The sequence below is a fragment of the Malaya genurostris genome, chromosome 2 (assembly GCF_030247185.1).
Source record: "Malaya genurostris strain Urasoe2022 chromosome 2, Malgen_1.1, whole genome shotgun sequence".
Lineage (NCBI taxonomy): Eukaryota > Metazoa > Arthropoda > Insecta > Diptera > Culicidae > Malaya > Malaya genurostris.
The window spans coordinates 343,223,242-343,242,022 of NC_080571.1; the positions used below are offsets into that span (position 1 = coordinate 343,223,242).

Sequence of the window (18,781 nt, forward strand, 5' to 3'; positions counted from 1 at the left end):
CAATCATCCAAATGACACATTTTTCTTATACTTAATTTAGTATTATTAATACTAATTAAACTAAAACTAAATTAATACTGATTGGACTAAAACTAACGAAATCTAACAGCAATCTGAGGAACAATTTCTTGATAACATTACGTGGTAGATGGATATCAAAAGCTTTGAAACAGTGATTGAACACGCCACTCATACTAGCAAAGGGTCGTTGAATCCGTAATTAGTTCTAGCGTGGAGAATCCGAAGAAAGGAATGTGTGCAACGATTGAGATGATGAATTCCTAATTGTAACAGCTGTAAGAGCTCAGAACAAATGATTCGTGACTGAAGAAGATCGCCATCGCGGCGGACAGATTGTCAAACAGCTTACATCTGGCTTGGTAACTTGGAAGGCTCAAAGTTGGCTGGCTTTGGATATCGTTCATAACACATGGATCAATAAGTCCCGAGACTAACAATGGAAACAACATTTTTTTTGCAAATTTTTTTTATTCATCAACATACTCACCTTTTAGAGTGATACATTGGTTCCAACGTTTTTCCAATTTTTCAATACCATGTTAATAAAAAAAATTTATCTTTCGCTTCAAAAGAAGCTTCAGTTTCAGCGATGACCTCCTCATTTGAGCCAAATCTTTTTCCCTGGAGCATTTTTTTAAGATCAGCAAAGAGCCAGTAGTCACTGGGGGCTAAATCTGGCGAGTATGGGGGTGGGTAAGCAGATCAAAGCCCAATTCGTTCAATTTCGCCATTGTTTTCATGGACTTGTTTCAGAGTGCATTTTGCTCCATCGAAAGCAATCGCGGCACCCACTTGAAAAATACCTTTTTCATGCTCAATTTTTCATTAAGGATAGTAAATACACTTCCATATGATATCTGTGTCATCTCAGCAATCTCACGGAGCTTCACTTTACGATCTTTCATTATAATTTTTGTCACTTCACTCACATTTTCCGGTGTAACGGCTTCCACAGGTCTACCCGAGCGTTCCGCGTCATTTGTGTCGGTACGACCACGTTTAAACTCGGCGAACCACCGACAAATCGTTGCTTTTGATGGACAAGAGTCCGGATAACATTTTTCAATCCATTGTTTTGCTTGCACGGATTTTTTACCCATTAAAAAAAACAATGTTTTACCAAAACACGAAATTCGGTTTTTTTCCATTTTTTAAACAAACTACAAAACGACTTTATTCCAACCTCGATAACTCAGCTGTTTCTGGTCGGATCGACTTAAAATTTTGACCCGTTTCAAGCAAAGGTTAGTACTCTAGAAAGACGTGGTTACTGGTTTACCACGAGCGCCATCTCTGCTTTAGTTTCGGGTCTTATTGATCCATGGGTTACACTTGATCGAAAAATTTAAATCGTTGAGATAAGGTAAATATATAAACGGTCAAAGATGACTTCCTTGCTGAACTCCTAGTAGTACAGTCACCTATTTTCACTATCATTTCGTGGCCAGAGAGGTTCAAAAATGAGCCGCTGAATTCCAGCTAACTCAACTTTGAAACTGTTATATGGTGATTGATGTTGTCGGTCGGGAGCGGAGAAATCGGTGTATAGCGAATCGACTTGCAGTCGTGCTTGCAAACATCATTTGATTGATTGGGCCAAATTTTGCATGTTTTAGACAAGACTAAAAAACATCAGAAACTAAATCTTCAGAACCGATCTAAAAACTTATCAAATTTGTTGAGCTTGTTATATGGTAGAAAACAAAATCACTTTGATTATTTTGATTCCCGTTTCCGAATCCGAAAGCACCGAAAGTAGTGGTCAGAAATACATCGATATTTATTATGAACGTTAATGAATAAGGCGCCATTACACCACTAGGTAGATTAAAACAGATAGCCTTGAAAGTTCCTTGTGTTTGTTTGGTTAGTTCTGAACAGCAAAATGCTACCATAATTTAATATCAATTGAAAAACTGAGATTTTAATTTGATATTGCTATCATAATAAGATTTCGATTTGTTCCCCTTGTGATGTTTGCCCTTACTCGGGGTTCCTCACACGGAAAGACCGAAATCAGCATTTTGGCGAAAAAATTAGTTGATTTTCTGATTTTAGTTAGTTATTTTTTGAGACAACTAAAAAAATCTTACTTTTGCTAATTTAGATTTTCTAATTCTAATTCCCTTAATAATAATAAAATATTTGTTGAAATGGCTATCTTTTTAGTTGAATTCACCAATTAAACGTGTTGTCATTTCTTAGCTAAGGCACACTTCATTTCTATTCAAATAATTTTTTAGCTGAATTAGAAAAAAAAAGAAATAAAACGTTGTTTTCAACCACTATGAATGGTTGAATTGGCTTCTGCAATTTGCAGCTGTATGGCGCTCTGTCACCAAGAAAATGTTAACACCGTAATGACTACTAGCCACTAGATGGCACACTACTACTATATTTTTTTTCTATATTGGCAGGTATAAATACGATGTTGTTTTGGAGAAAAAGACATAAACGAAACATAAACTTCTTTTTAATAATAAAATTGTTAATAAAACCAATTTCATTTATGTTTTCTTTGTGCTGTACTTCAGTAATGATGGTGATAGATAAATAGAAACTAATTTTCTGATTTTAATAACTAAATTAGTTGTCAAAAAGAATTTCGCGTTGGATTGAAATATTGCTGGTTTGTGTCCAGGATATTCGCCAACTAAACGCATTCCCTAAAAATAAGAGTGTTTTTCAGCAAAGTAAATTCTCAATTTTAACTAATTTTATAGTTATTTTGGAAATTTTGTTGTTAAAATCAACTAATTCAAAAACAGTAATACGAATTAGGCGCAGAGCTAATTTCGGTCGTTCCGTGCATGAATTTCCATAAAATGAATAGTGTGGTAATCTGGTAAACTTTTAGTATTCTACATTACTGAATCTAGAGCCAGGTTTATTACAATACAACTTCGATTTTCTGCTCCGAACGAATAAACCTAGACTGATGTGTTGATCAACCTCTTCGGTGAACCAACTTATTCATAGGGGAGACATTTGGCGAATTGATTTTAGGTGGAACGCTATTTAACGAAACGACCCATCAATTTCGATTCATTAGAAATAGTAGAATAGTTTGATTAGGGAAGTAGACACTGTGAAAAATTCTACGGGAGATCATTATTTTCGGCAGATAAAACTACCAATGTCAGTCGGGAAATTAACAGCCGAAAGCACAATGCGTTCATGTTGAAACGGAGGATTTATCGTTTCTACCTTCTATCCGCAGAGGCAATTCCGAGGGTTGCACTGCACTACCTCCCGCAGTTCGGTGTTCCGGAGTTGAAAAATCGAATCTAACTCGCAATAATACTCATTCCAGCTGGGCGTTTCGTTTATGAAAAAATGTTACTGTTGTAATTTGAAGAACATATTTCAGTTTTTATTGGACATTTGTTTCAAAAATGATTCGTTCTTTTGAACAGGAATGACAGCACAAGCCCTGATTATTTGACGTGCATTCAGAGGGCATTTGATTTCCTACGCATCGATAGTTGCAGATTATCCAGGATCAACACGAAAATAAATTGGATCAGGGTCAAAGCCGTTTCGCCGAAAGAGTCATTTCATCGTTTTATATGAAATTGGAAATCTTCCATTCAATGCATGCTAGACCTTCGTTGATTGCTTGGCGCGTATCGAATTGTGCAATGCTAGCCAGCTGGAGAGCAAAACATGAGTACTAGATTATTAACAGAAGCGTTTGGCGCCAAATGAGCTGATTTGTGTTCAATTTTTTCTGAGCCTACTCAACTCACGTGTTTCGTTATTTCGAACCACATATACAATTAGGTATGGGCGCCAAATGAACAGCACACAGATTTCCATTCATCGATACACAAAATTGTGTTCAATGCCGTCAATTCAAATTAAAAACGTTCATCCAGAGACAACAAGATTGAAGTATACAATGGAGTTTTTTGTTGTTTTTGGCTTAAATTTTACATTAGCATTACCAATGCCCGAAAAGTAAAATTTGCATCACATGTTGGGGACAGTTGAAGTCATACTTCTTTTTTTTCAAATAATTTTTTTTCAGGCCAATTCGCGTACAAGCTTTACGTGACGGATTGAGTCATGTTTTTATTAGATAAAATATTTTTTTATCATTGGATCTCTCTCTTTTTTACGGGGGAGGCACAAATCTCCAAATATCAAGGGGAACGTGCCATTTGAGCCAATTTGTTCTGATTCTGATTCCACCCTTTTTCTAGGGGGAGAGGAGCTTCTATTTTTATCTTGCAATGATTGAGGGGCACTTTGTTCGTCGCTCGTCTCGTCATCCATTGCCGCATCGGTGGAATCGTTGTTGGTTTCCATGTTTTCTTCGCAATTCCTTGTAATTCGCCGTTTTGGGCTCGTTCTTATGTTAGTTGCTGTAGACGCGCCACGTTGTACATTAGTTGCAGTTTCTGGTTGGTATGATGGTGAAACAGCAGTACTGCGCTCACTAGTTTCCGTTGTTGAGCGGTTGTCCTTGTTTTTGTTTGAAGATGTCCTTTTCGCAGTTTCAGTGCAAGGTTTGCCGTAGTGTGCAGGTTGTTCACAAAACTGACATGTAACCAGTTGATTTTCATACGTAATCATCGTTTTACACGGATGTATCCCGTCTTGATCACAAATTATGTAAGATGGAATTGCTTTACGTAGTGGCATACGTACCACTCGCACGCCATTCCGGATACCCGGAAAAAAATTCCGCCATATTTCCCTTTCGACGGAAAGAACTTCACCGTACTGCATCATACTTTCCCGAACGAACTCATCCCTGGTCTGCGGGGGAAGGTCATGCACGCGTACTTCTATGGCATTGTCCACCATGTGCACAGGGATTTTATATTTAACATTGTCATGATCAACACTGTGCACCCCGTTATTAACCGAAGCAAATGCAATTGCATCTCTTTCACGTTTAAACATAATGTACACACAGTTAGACGCCTTATTGAATTGAATCTCATTTACATCATTAACGTTTAGATTAGTTCGTTCCCTAAAGGGGGGCGGGTAGGGTCTAACACTTTTGAAAAATCATTTATTATTTTCTTTATATTTTCTTATAGTAAAACATTTGAAGAATTTTCTGTGAAATTTTCAAGCCTACTGGAACAAAACTCTGGAAGTTATGGACCTCTTATCTATAGCGATTGAATTCAAAACTTGACTAAACATTCTTGAAATGTTTCGTTATAATAAATTATAAAAGCAAGTAAGTCCCTGGAGTAATTAATTATTTCCATTGATTTTATAGACAAAAACCTTTAAACGCGTTTTCCTCGAAAGCAGGTTTTGAAAGTCCGAGCCCGAGTCCATCGTCATTCAAAAACTACTGCACCTTTTTTTTTTCAAATTTTGCACACACTTTCTACATATAAAAAACCAGACCCCAACGTTTGATTTGAGTTGTTTGATGTCTTCCAAAAAGTTGCTCCGCTAATTATAAAGATTTTTTCAAGTGATAAGCCATGTTCCAAAACTTACTGTAAAGACACAAAAAATCTAACTTTTTAATTTGAAGAGATAGGTTTTTGAAATATTCTATAATATTTTAGATAATCTTAAATCCAATAACCTTGCCGAAAAATAAAATCTCTATCTCTTATAGTTTAGAATATATAAACGGTACTATTTTATGCAAACAAAAACATAATTTACATGACTTTTTTGTGTCTTTACAGTAAGGTTCGGAGCATGGTTTGTCACTTAAAAATAATCTATATACTCTGCTGAGTAACTATCGTGAAGACATCAAACAACCACTAGACACCGCAAATCATGATTTTTAAGAAGCGTTCTCAAAAATACCTCTTCGCCGACTTATTTCTCAATACTTTTCCACGAAAAAACTACAAAATGTTGCTCAAACGTTGCTTTTTATCATGCAAAACATTTGTATTTATTTCGTTGAACGATAATTCTAGAAAAAATTCGCAAAAATGATGATTTTTTCATCGTTTATACCCTAACCTGATTTTCGGTTGAAGGTTGACTGCGTGGTGGCTGTTGCTCCGCCATACTGACACTGGACTGGAGACTCGCGACTGCCGTTGCCAAGGTAACTGTGGCCTACTGCCCACAGAAAATTTCGTTTTCAGAGCAGAAGATTTTGCTACTGAAATTGATGTCCGTCCGTTGAGCCGTTCGTTGATGGAATGAATCGTATGTGCGAGCCACTAGTAGTTTTATAGCGTATTGATGTTTGATGAAAGCTCCACCCGACAATTTTGACGAACGGTTTAAGCCACACCTCCCATAGTAAACTTGTTAAATTTGCAGTTGAACATTGAACAGGCATCGTTCAGGCATTTCAAGCCCAATTATTATGCTTGAAGGATAGTGTTTTATAACAGAAGTATTCATAATGGTTTTTCTTTTGATGTTTGAATAAAATATGTTCTGTATTAATAACGATTTGATTTATTAATTTATTTTCCTGTTATTTTTTATTGTTGTTGCTTCTTTGATGCTTACTTCTACAAGAGTGAGATTCGCTTCAAGTTTTCGCCTCGCTATAACTGTAGTATTGAACAATTTTCGAACTATTTCTGTTAGTGGTATTGTGTCTTAGAATCGAAACAAAGATGTTGTACCCGGATTTATCACAATTCGTTGATTCAATGAAAGTCGAGCAATCGGTAATTGTACAAAAGTCATAAGATCATAATTGCTGTTACGAGTATGCGAAACTCATTTCAAATGTCCTAAACTCATTGGATCGAATACCTTCAGGCGAATTCATTTATTACAAATCCACCTTCAGCATCAAAAATAGCTTGATACCTTTGGAGATGTTGTGCTTATTTTTTTTCTCAAAATGACCTTCAAATTGAAAGAGTAATTGCTAATTAGCCCAGACACGATCGCAAATTAAATCAACCCGTTCGAGAGGCTGTTTTTGAGCATATTTTTCTCTAAACATCGGTTTTTGCAGAGTACTTCGAAATTTTATATTATTTGCGATTATGTAAGTAAGAATAGTTCGGTAAAATACACTCTAACCAACACTTCTGTCGCTTTTACGGACGTAGACATCACAGAAACGTTTTTCACCTCTTTGAAACGATTCATCGTACAGGAAAGTACAGGAACAAGAACAGAAACGGGAGAAACAAATACTGAAAATACTAGAACAGAGTGCAGAGAGGACAGGAACATGTAGAGAAAGCACAGGAACAAATACAGAGTACTGAAACAGATACAGAAAGTACAGAAACTGATACATAAAATTCAGGAACAAGAGCAGAAAGTACAGGAACAGGTTTAGGAAGTATAATAATAAGTGCAGAAAGTACAGAAGCAATTGCAGAAAAAAAAACGTTCAAAATTAAAAGGTGAAAGGCAAATGTTATCGAGGGAACAATTCAATTGATTCCTACTGACATATTACTAAAATTTAAACGTCATTTTCGCACCCGTTTAGCTTTAATGTTACCGTCAATGAAGCACAACGGCAATCGTTAGGAGTTTCTGTCATGAAGTTTGAGTTTTTACATGGAAAATTGTTGTTTACCGAAAATGGAGAAACAAAAAATTGTTTTTTTTTATCGCAGAACAGCTATTCTCACCTGTGGTCCGCGATATAAAAAGGCTCCGTCTTTTTCCCTATAACCATTAAAAGTGATTGAATCACCAATCACAGTAGTCTAGCGCTCGGCTGCTAACATTCGAACTCGGTCCCTTGGCAACGATTCCAATGGAAAAAAGCATTACGCTTGCCATTACTAAAAGAGTATTTGCTATTTGCCCCTTTCAATTGCCGATGTATTTATTGTTCTAAACTACTTAAATAAATGAATACTAATAGATGAATCAAATCTCCACGGGTAAAACTCTTACTGAGAAAACTCACTTATTATGCTTATCATTCAAATTACCTGTTCATGTTACTTTAAACTTCCTTTGTTACCCTCTAATATCCTCGACGCTAGTCACCAGCCAGGAAAGCCCTTTCGAAAGTGCTCAAAACAATGCACTTTATTCTGTACATTCACACCCTCTTTTGTTTGTCACGACGGCAACTCGTGTGCCGCATGCATCGGTTGCAAGATTTTCCCACCCCCGGAAGCAAGATTTTCTTCTTTTTTTTTCCACTCAATAGAAAAGCAAAATTTCACACTCGCCTTCACTGAGGCAGCAGATTTTCCTTTGTTTCCCCTTGCCCACCCTTGCTGGCATCGAAGGGGTCGCGAGCGGGTGTGATAATCCTGCGTCGGGCCCGTTGTCACTATAAGTCACTCTGAACAATGTACCCACAACACCGATAAATCGCGTCACGGCAGGCGGGTTTCTATAGCGAAGGAACAAACAGATCAAAGGAAGCGTTGGCTGCGATACAGCACCTAACCACGTTCTTTATTTTGCGCGCATCTTCGAATCGCTGACAACACTTTTCTTTCCACACATTTTTCCACTCGACAGAAGGTAACCGTTTTCCTTTGTTATCGCGGGACTGGTGGAATCGGCGGCAGTCGGATACTCCCGCAAAGGGCACACAACCTTTCGCGAGTTGACAATCGGAACGGAGCGAAACTGACGGAACGGAGACGTCCACTTTCTACCAGTTCTAACGCAGCACTGAATGGACTGAAAGCCCCGTAGTATTTCACTTGCCAAGCACCACCCACCAACGACGACGACGAGGACGACGAAAACGACATCGTCGACGGGATCCCATCGATATAGAGACTGAGATGAGTGGCCCTTGCCGGTGGAAAAGGCAAAAAAAAAAACGAACTGGGAAAACCCGAGCGTTCGGCTGAGCTGATAAAGGTTAAACGCGAAAATTGTTATCATGCAACAGCCGCCAGAGAACCGTTGGAGGTGGCAGCACGTGAATCGGCAGCGGATAAAAGGTTAGCCGCACTCTCTCGCCTGCCTGACTTACAGTTTGATTGATGGAACTATGAATTGAGAAGAAATCAATCTATGACAAGAACAATATGTGGTCACTTGTCACCCGTGTGGATGGCCGACGGTGGTCCACTGAAACTGAACGAAAAAAAGTGTGCTGAGAGGTTATCCTCTTTATTTTTTTTTGTGAACCAACACATGTGACAGACAGAAGGTAGTGGAAACTGTCGCAACAGCTACAATAGATTTGATACACGTGGTTGCTTGGCATCGAAAGGATTGAATTGCTCTTACGAAAATCAGTTTTATTTAAGGAGAAAAATATTTTTTTCATTCGAAAGCTAACTTTATCTATTAATCCATTAATATTAAATATTAATAATATGGAAAGAAGAAAACCAAACTAAATAAATTTGTGCATCCGTAACAAACTGTAACCCATCTATAGAACAATATATTATAAACTAGCTGACCCGTCGAACTTCGTCTCTGCCAAAAATTATTTCTTCGAATTTATGTTTTCGGACAGCCGAATTGGTAAACGACTAAGTAGTTAACGTTCATCTCTAGATTCGCTTTTGAGCTATATCACCAAAAAATAATGTAAAAATGCGAAATACTTCTGTTGAGTAAAAATTGAACAAAAGCACAGATTGTCATCTTATCTTTTGAGTCAATAAAAAATCTCTCTCTAATGGCTTCGACATAATGGATATAAGGTGCCACGCTTTTTCTTCCAGATGTGATTCTTACTTTCGGTAATGGATAAAAAAGCTCACTAACCAGAATTTTGTATTGATAAACTTAACACATACATACAAAGCATACAAAAGGATTCTGAACAGCCCGTTTTAAGGAATTACTCATACTTGAATATTCGCCCGACGCAACAGAATAAACTTTGAAACAGTTCCTTGTACAGTTTTGAAGCAGCGAGAAAGTTTTCTCAGAACTTGTTCAGTATATTCAAGTTGCCAAAAAGTGCCATGCGTACTTTAGGGCGTTTAAAGTGGATATTGTTCAGGTATTGATCTTACCAATTTGAACATTCTTTTCAGAATATGAAATATAAAATGGCAGTATAAATCCTATTAGTTTCACCTTAGCGCTTCTACAGAAGAATCTTTTCATTGATTCATTGAAATATTTTCTGATTTGTTAAACTCTCGCTCACAATGACCAATTCATTACACACAATCCATCAACTGGTAAACGATATCACAACTTTTTCTCCTGTCTACAGTCATATGCATTCCGTTATTGAGTCATTTGGCAAGCAATAATTTTGATATCTAATTAAGCACGTGGTTCGAAATGACAAATAACATGAATCAAGTATGCATGTGAAATCTCCACAAAAAGACGGCCAAACACTTATGCAACTCGTTATGCGTCAAACACCAATCGATGATTTAGCAATCATTGGCGACTTTTTCAGTGGAAAGTTCCATTGTCCGTGCAAAATAACTTTATGGATTTTTCCCACTTTTCCGGCAAAGCTTTATCGTCGTCTAGCCCAGAAATTATTTGTTCGAATCTATGTCGGACAGCAGAATTGTTGACAGTGTGGTTAACGTTTCTCTCCATTATTTTTCTGATTAACCTACAATCTACGAAATTCGACACACATTCGCTTCAGCCCAAAAAAGAAATATCACCAAAATTTAATGTGAAAATGTGAAATACTTCTGTTAAGCAAAAATTGAGCAAAGGTACAGATTATCATCTCATCCTTTATATCAAAACACTGAACAGAGATCTCTCTCTAATGGCTTCTACATAAAGGATATAAGGTGCCACGTTTTCTCTTCCAGATGTGATTCTTGCTTTCGATGAAAAAGCTCACTAACCAGAGTTTTGTATTGACAAACTTAACAATATGTTGAAGAGTTTCTTTTCTAGAGTTCTTCATTTGGAAGAGTAGGATATATTTACAATTTGTATTTAGCCAAAGTAACCAAAATTGCGTAAAAAAAGATTTGGCTTAAGAAGCATACAAAGTATTCTGAACAGTCCTTTTTCAGGGAATCACTCATACTTGAATGTTCACCCAACACAACAGAACTAACTTTGAACAGTTCCTTGTAAAACTTTTACGTAGCGACAAAGTTTTCTCAGAAATGTGTTCAAGTTGCCAAAAAGTCCCACGCGTACTCCATAGCTCTATTAAAGTGGACATTTTTCAGGTACTGTGGAAATTTTTGTTGCTTGATGAGACAACGCTTAAATTTTAATTTGATATTGATTCACAGAATAATGCTTAGAAAATGTCAGTCTCAATCCATTATGGTAATCCTTTTGAACATTGATCTAATTCAAGGAAAATCTCTTAGTTAGATCTTAGCGCTTCTACAGCACAATCTTTTCATTGATTAATTCAAAAATTTTCAGATTTGTTAAACTCACACTCACAATGACCAATATTATTCATCTGACTCCATTACACACAATCCATCATCTGGTGAACGATATCAGAACTTTTTCTCCTGCCTATTTCTAGAACAGTATACATCCCGCCAGTCATTTATTTCGTTTTCGTTTAATTCTAAATTTAACCCAGTTTCCTCCCTAACTGCTGTCAAACCGTTTGCTTGAAGCTAGTTTCGAACCTAGTTTCAACATTGTTGAACTAAAAATCGAATCAATTTCAAACCTGGTTTTTATATCAGGTTTGTTCAGATCCTCGTTGCTAAGTGCGAAACCAACACCGTTTTGTTAAAAAGTGTTTCATGAAACTATCCTGAGTCAGTTTCAGTTTTCTCAAGCGAAAACGACATTAGTAAGCAATAATGATGATATCCAATTATGCACGTGGCTCGGAATGACGAATAACATCAATCTAGTATGCATGCGAAAACTTCACACAAAACAACTCGTTGCGCGCCAAAAGATTCTTTCTTTCGACGGCCAAGAACTTATGCAACTCGTTGCGCGCCTAACATTAATCGATGATCTACCCGAGCAGAGTGTGAGATCAAATAGAAAACTCATTTTGATGTTGTGATGTTCGCATATATCGATTACTCAATTTGCTGTTGTTTTGGTCGTTTTAAGTGGCAAAAAATCAAAATCGAAAGCAAAAAGATATTCCGATGATATCAACCAGAAAACTATTTTTGCTAACAGCGAAAGCAAACTGAAATCTAAATAAGATATAGATTTTTTCTTGTTGATAGCAAAACTAGTTCTCAATTTGAAGTATTATCAAATAACGAAAACAAAACTGGAATGCATAATCAGTTACTGATTTGCTTTAAAAAGACATTACTGAAAACAAACAAGTCGCGAGCATAAGCTAAAAATAGATTGGGCAAAAGACCCGGGATAGTATACCTTTAGGCGATATCACTAGCAACAATAAAAAAAGCGCTCCACAGAGGGACTGGGTTTCGAACCTAGGTGATTTGAATTCCAAAATCTCTGCGAACGCTATGGACTGTGACGTTAAGCTGTAAGTGGACGGAGAATTTTCGATCATATGACAAGCAGTGTTGATTCGCAAAGCTGTATACAGGTAGTTTTAGCCGATGTACACTCGTTTCGTCGCATCCGTCCCGCAACCCACGTGTATGGCAGTGCGGCTATTTGACAGGTATGAAAATGTGCTCTTTTTTCTTTCTCGTATCCAGAAGCTGTAGCATGTAAACATCATAATATCAAATTGAGTTATTTGTTTGATCTCATTCTACTCGAGTATATAATCACTTTGAAATACGAATTTCGAGGCTCACAAGAGCGAGCGCTTCAGAGTGAAGTCTTTTACAGCAAAGGCTCACTGAAGATGTGAATTAGGAATATGGCAAAAAGCAATCTAAGATCATATATTATTTCGATTCCAAAAAAATATCTTACTTATGTCGACTAATTGGGACAATGAACCAGTATCTCACTTCTGGCCACAGACAGCATCACAATGATTTAGAAAGTTTTTAATTTTTGTGTAGACTTAAATTCGGGATCATTCGATAAAGATTTATTCCGGAGCGAACATTAAGCAATTCATTTGCTTGCTTCAGATAAAATGGATTAGACATAGATAATTAATGGAAATCTGATTATTTGGAGAATAGGGTTTTCGAATTAGTTTTCTAAGTTTTTCAAATATTAATGCAAAATCGCTGTACTATATGGAGCTGGTGTGCTAAAATATGATCTAGCTGAAATCTCCAAAGCTTTTTCTGTGGAAAGTTGTTCTGGATGTCAAGGTCTACATTATGAAGAATATGTTAGATAGGACGAGAAATCGATAGTATTTTTTAAGACCATAGAAACATTTTGCATATCTTAGATATGCTTATATGGGGGGGGGGGGGGGGGGGGGGGGGGGTTGGGATGGCTGAATGCAGCAAGTGGGTGTAAAGTTTCCAACGGTATAACTCCAAAACTACTGAACGGATTGCTATCAATTTTGGCACAGATGCTGCTTGCTCTTCAGAGATGGTCATAAGTGTATTTTTATGGGAAAGGGGGCCATGCAAGGGTCTTTAACAGGAGATCATGAAATAGATTATCTAATTGGATGAGTATCGATACTTTTTGAAGACTTTTTGAAATTGTTGGTTTGAAACATATAAAGGATAAATTGTATATATGATCAAACATAACTCCAAAACAACTCAATAGATTATTAACTATCTTGGCACAAGTAATTCTTGCTGTTCATAGGTTCTTATAAGAGATATTTTAAAGGGGAGGGGGTGGAGGAGGTGTTGGTTGCCGTAGGTGTTTGCTAAAAGGGAGCATTTAAGGCAAAACAGGGGGAATTTAAGGCAAAATATCCACAAGAGGCAGGGGGAATAAACATTCTTAACCAAGGGAGGTAAAATTGATCGAATTGACGAAGAAATCATAAAATTAATGTGCATTTTTTTCATGTAAATTGAGAAAACTGTCGAACCGAGCTGATGAAAATAAGTTTACGATAACATTTGAATTAACTGGATCGTTATTCTATAGAACGAAAGTGTTATCTAACGTAGTTATGAACAGCCTTTCGTTATCCAATAATCATTATCACAATTGTGTGGAAATAAGTTGTTTTTCACTACGCTCTGAGTATTTCAATGGTCAGAACAATTTCTAAAACTGTTTTTGCGGCCTTGCCTTCACGAAACATTTCTGAGCAACGCCGGGTAATTCAGCTAGTATGATATAAAGAAGAGCGTACTATTCAAAGGACTTGTTAGTTGATGCACGGAAAAACAATCACTTTGGCAATGCCGATCGTCGATTTCTGAACCACAGACAATAACAGTCAAAACAACGACCGAAAATAATAGTCCGAACATTTAACATCTTTTTTAACTAAACGCGAAAACTGTTAGAGAATCTGATATTTAACGTATCCCACCAGAAGGAAATCGTTAACGTCAAATGGATTTTTGATATCAAGTTCCTGAAGAAGGTCTTTCTGTGGCTGACGATTAGCGAGATGAGAATGCCCAGGAGATCGTTAACTTCAGATAAACGTGGCACCAATGATCACCAACCTATCCAATGTCCTCCTTTAGCACCACACGGTGCTACAACAATAATCTCGCAAGTAAAAATATAGAGGATTATTGGTGTAAAAGCAGTAAAAGTTTTGACAAAAATCTTTTCCTTGATCACGGTTATGGTTCCGGACAACTGCCACTGGAGGCATTTTTGTAAAACGCAACATAGAATTAAAGGAATAATTGTTCCTTTAAAATTTATTTTTACATTTTTGTATCGCCTAATGGAATTAGTCCTATTTTGATGCAGTTATTAAGTTGTTGCTTTTGAATAACCATTTTTGGAGTTTCCAAAAATTTTTGCTCGCAAGTTTTTTTTTCAAAAGTAACAGCAAAAAGATAACATAATGTGATATCAATTGAAAAATTGATGAGCTGAGATCAAATTAAGATTTTAATGTGATGTTGCTATCAAAATAAGATTTCAATTTGCTCTCGTTTTGATGTTTGACTTTGCTCGGGTAGGCATCCAAAAGTAATCATTAACAATTCAAAGTAATCCAGGTAATCGCTTATTTTTTTCAAGTAATCCAAGAAAATAATCAGAAAAAATCTTAAAATAATTCAGTAATCATATAGTAATCCGTTTTGCTTTTCTCCATAGAAAAGTAAAAGAATTGCTGGAAAATCTGAGCTCCGAAGACTCCCTAGTGTTATATACCATTCGACTCAACTCGAAATTGGTACTTCAATTTGGTGCATGCTGCTTCTAATATATCTTCGAAACCTATCAGCACTTACCCTCACGGGCTGCATACGGAATACTGATAATAAACGAGATATTTTAACGATAATAATTTCGCCATCAAGCCTCCTGATTTTAACAAAGTATGTTTCACAGTTACTGTTTCTTTACCGTATTCTTGAGCGCAGTCTTTCAGATCAACATCAAAATCAGCATATTTTAAGATTTTTGATGTCAACAACCATTTCGTCGGTTATACTTTCTTTACAATCTGCCTGCATACACGAAGCGTCGTTGTCAGGTTCTAAAATAGTTTGTATTCCATCAACTAGTTTCGTTGGGTTGATTTTACATTTTGAATCTGATTTGCAATGTACTCCAACATGATTTATCTTCAATGGCTTCTAATTTGGCTGATTCGATGATGTATTACTGGGCATTGATTCAGGAACATACATATTGCTAGGTCTGGCATCTGTATTCTGCGTATCTTTCAGTTTTCAGATAGAACATCCACTTGTTTCACACGGTAAAGAGATTACACCACCGAAAAATTTACTATCGTTGAGTACCGTTCCGGTGGTGATTAAGCTTGGCTCAACCACAGCTGCATATTGCCTGCCAAATCAAATATTTTCTTAAGACACTTGACCTTTTTCTTCACCTGAAATGTTCCTCTGCGCCGTTCTGTTGCATGACAGCATAAATAGACTGCTCCGGGAAGCTGCTTATAGTCTTCCGGCCCTAAGGGTCATCGTCATCGCAGGAGAACTTTGTCAAATATTCGCGATCCAACTTTCGAGCCCGAGTCTTAGACGTCACTTTCTTTTTATCATTACGGTTCGCTACAGTTTTCAACCCGGGCGGTTGCCGATTCAACGCATGAGGCCCTGGTCATACAAGCCAGTTGTCGTATGTTCAGTAGGAATCGGCCACGAAGTCTGTTGAAACAGAACGACCATATTGCAAAAAAGGAACATAATGCCTGGACTTTGCTACAGTTTTCACTTTGAACGACTTCATACTTTGCCGGTGCTTGAAAGTATACACTAAAGTTGGAAACATTTTTATTCTTTTACTTTTGCAATATTTGCTTCCTCTTCGCGTCCTTCTGGGGGCTCCTGAGAGCCATTTTTGTTCAACTCGCGGCCTACCTGGATGCTGTCAAACATTCAATGTTCCAATGTTGTTTGGAAGTGTTGCCAAATATCAATCGAATCTGTACAACCAGAAACAGAATAAACAGAACGAAACGAAGAAATGTGACGACACAAAGAAAATGCCAGCCATTGACCAATTTACCATTTATCACGTTACGCTGAAGCACATATGACGCTGCTTTTTTTTCTCTTTATCATCTTCGATTGTGTACTCGCAATCTTCAAGAGAAGAGTGTAAAGTACCTTCAACGCAGTGTGAACAAGGGATAACAAATTTTTGCTAGCACCAAAACCATTAGCCATACAGCCATTAATTTGGACTCGGACCATGTTCGTGTTTCCAATCAGTTCTGAGCTCAGTAGTTAATCAAAAAAAAAAAAAACAAATGGTGGAACAAACCCATAAAACTTGAAATAAAACTAGACTCAAGCATCCCACGAGCTGTGGTTCGCATGTTGAATAGTCGATTCGTTTATTTGAATTTCAAATCCATACGAAGCTCTAAACACATCCTTCCTCCCGAGTCATGAAATGGTCTCGGTTAGTGGTCTAATAAAAATGTTCTGGAAGTTCACTACACAAAGAAAAGTTTATCACGCTATTTGACATTGTTGTTTTCTTTTTTATTAAATCTGAACCGAACTCCTCGCTTCTCGCCAAATGTTCGCCCAGCATCCCAACGTTGGTACATTTCGAGATCGGCTATATAAAAAGATTGCGGATGGTCATGGTTTATGGTGGACGACCATCCAACGTTCGATTTTTTAGTTCGGTTTCATTTCGATATAAAAATAACTCACTGTCTGATACATGACAACCCAGCTTCTAATTCGGGGACTTTTGGTCTTTCTCGAATGGAAAAAGCTCGTTCAACCACAAATTTAAACCTCTCAGCCGAGGCTCGGAAAATCCAGTGTCAAATAGCACAGAAATAGTTCGTTCAGGGATGTATGACAAATGTAAATTTAATCACCACTTAAATTTCCCACGAAATGTCATTCAAAATCTGGTTCCCAGATTTGGAGCCCCACCGAATTAGTGACCTATGTTTTCAAAATAAATCGTTCAGCTCAGATGGGTTGTCTTAAAATGTCACATGGCATACTTTGTTTTTTTTTCCAAAATTGATGGGCCATTTTTATTCAAGTAGGGGAGACCGGGGTTAGTTGACCGAGTTTCGCTTTCGGAATTTCTGTACTCTTTCTGGCTAGACATTTTGATAAACGATTTGCTCTGTCACGAACATTTGAACACGTGTGTGATTTTTTTCATTCCTGTATGAAATTCAGGAAAATAGTTATTAACAATCAAATGCGGAGAAAAAAATCGGCCAACTAACCCCAGAGCCCGGGGTAGGTTGGCCGAGTTTTAAAAATATGTGAAACACATCAATTGTATCAATAAACGTTTTCATTAGTTAAAAAAGTCTGTATGCATCATTTTTATTATGTAAGTACGTGAAAAAACTCCCCTTCTCGGTTTTTGAGTCTCTTTAACTTTTCTGAAATCAGTTTCGGCAGCATTAGTGGACTTTTTCAGTTTCCCTTCTACATTTTCCTTCACCAGCGTTCGCGCTTACGCTTGGTTTCATTTTTTACTCCAATGCTGCTTTTATTATAGAATTGTTAAAATATTGAATAAATTCATGAGTCACTACCTTGACGCTCCTCTGAATCAGCCTTGGGGAGAGGTATGTTATTTTCAGGATGGCTTACATCTGCAGCAAATTTTATACTGATGGACGAGTTTTGTTTGGGGTTGGGTAAATCTGCGAGAAAACCTGTCAGAAACTCTAAATGCTAAAAGTTTTTAAGGCATTTGATTCATAAAATATTGGAATCATCATTTCTATCGATAATTTTCAACTTTTAATGATGCTAATCTCTTATTTCAATTTGTCAATGATTTTATTTTATTTTCATTACTTATTTGTCATGTATATTTTTCCTTATAATCATCATTATAAACATACAATTCCGTCCAAAAAAGGATAACATTTCACGAATATCCAAGTGCACTTTACTCTAAGCTAATATTACAACTCACCCAACCAACCCCGCACCAAACTCGGTTCGACCTGCCCCAATGTATGTTTTCGAAAACAATCACGATTAACAAAATAAAAGTAAGGTTATACTGAAAACCAATATGACATTTTGTAAATTTTGTAAAGTTTTGAATACCCTTTCCAATGGTACCACGTTTTAGGAAATCAAATATAAATTCATCCACGTTACACGTATTACTTTACAGAAATTTACTCACCAGTGCCGAAAAAAGAAAAAAAAGTGCTCCTGCACGAACTACAACACAGAAACACCTAAAATTACGTCGGTACGTTGGTGACCTAATGTTCCATCAAAATCATTATAGATGTCGCTACTGCGCATAACGGCCTTTTCAGAAAAGTTACTCTGCCAACCGGCCGTTCGGCCAACTAGCCCCGGTCTCTCCTAATTTACGAAAAATGACAAAGCCAACAAAAAAATATTATACTATTATTTTCACAAAATCAGTCAAATTTTCCAAAAAAAAATACTTTTTTTCAAATTTTCCAAAAAAAACTTTCTTCATCGAG

General features: G+C 36.9%; 1 protein-coding gene across 1 annotated transcript in view; it reads right to left on the reverse strand.

Moving 5' to 3' along the window:
- The window catches only part of LOC131431886 (uncharacterized), a 380,408-nt gene extending 371,837 nt beyond the window's left edge, over positions 1–8,571 (reverse strand). Inside the window, exon 1 of the mRNA XM_058597830.1 lies at positions 7,887–8,571. The gene's annotated coding sequence lies outside the window, so the exon portion shown is untranslated. The remainder of the gene's footprint in view (positions 1–7,886) is intronic.
- Positions 8,572–18,781: the final 10,210 nt, after the last annotated feature.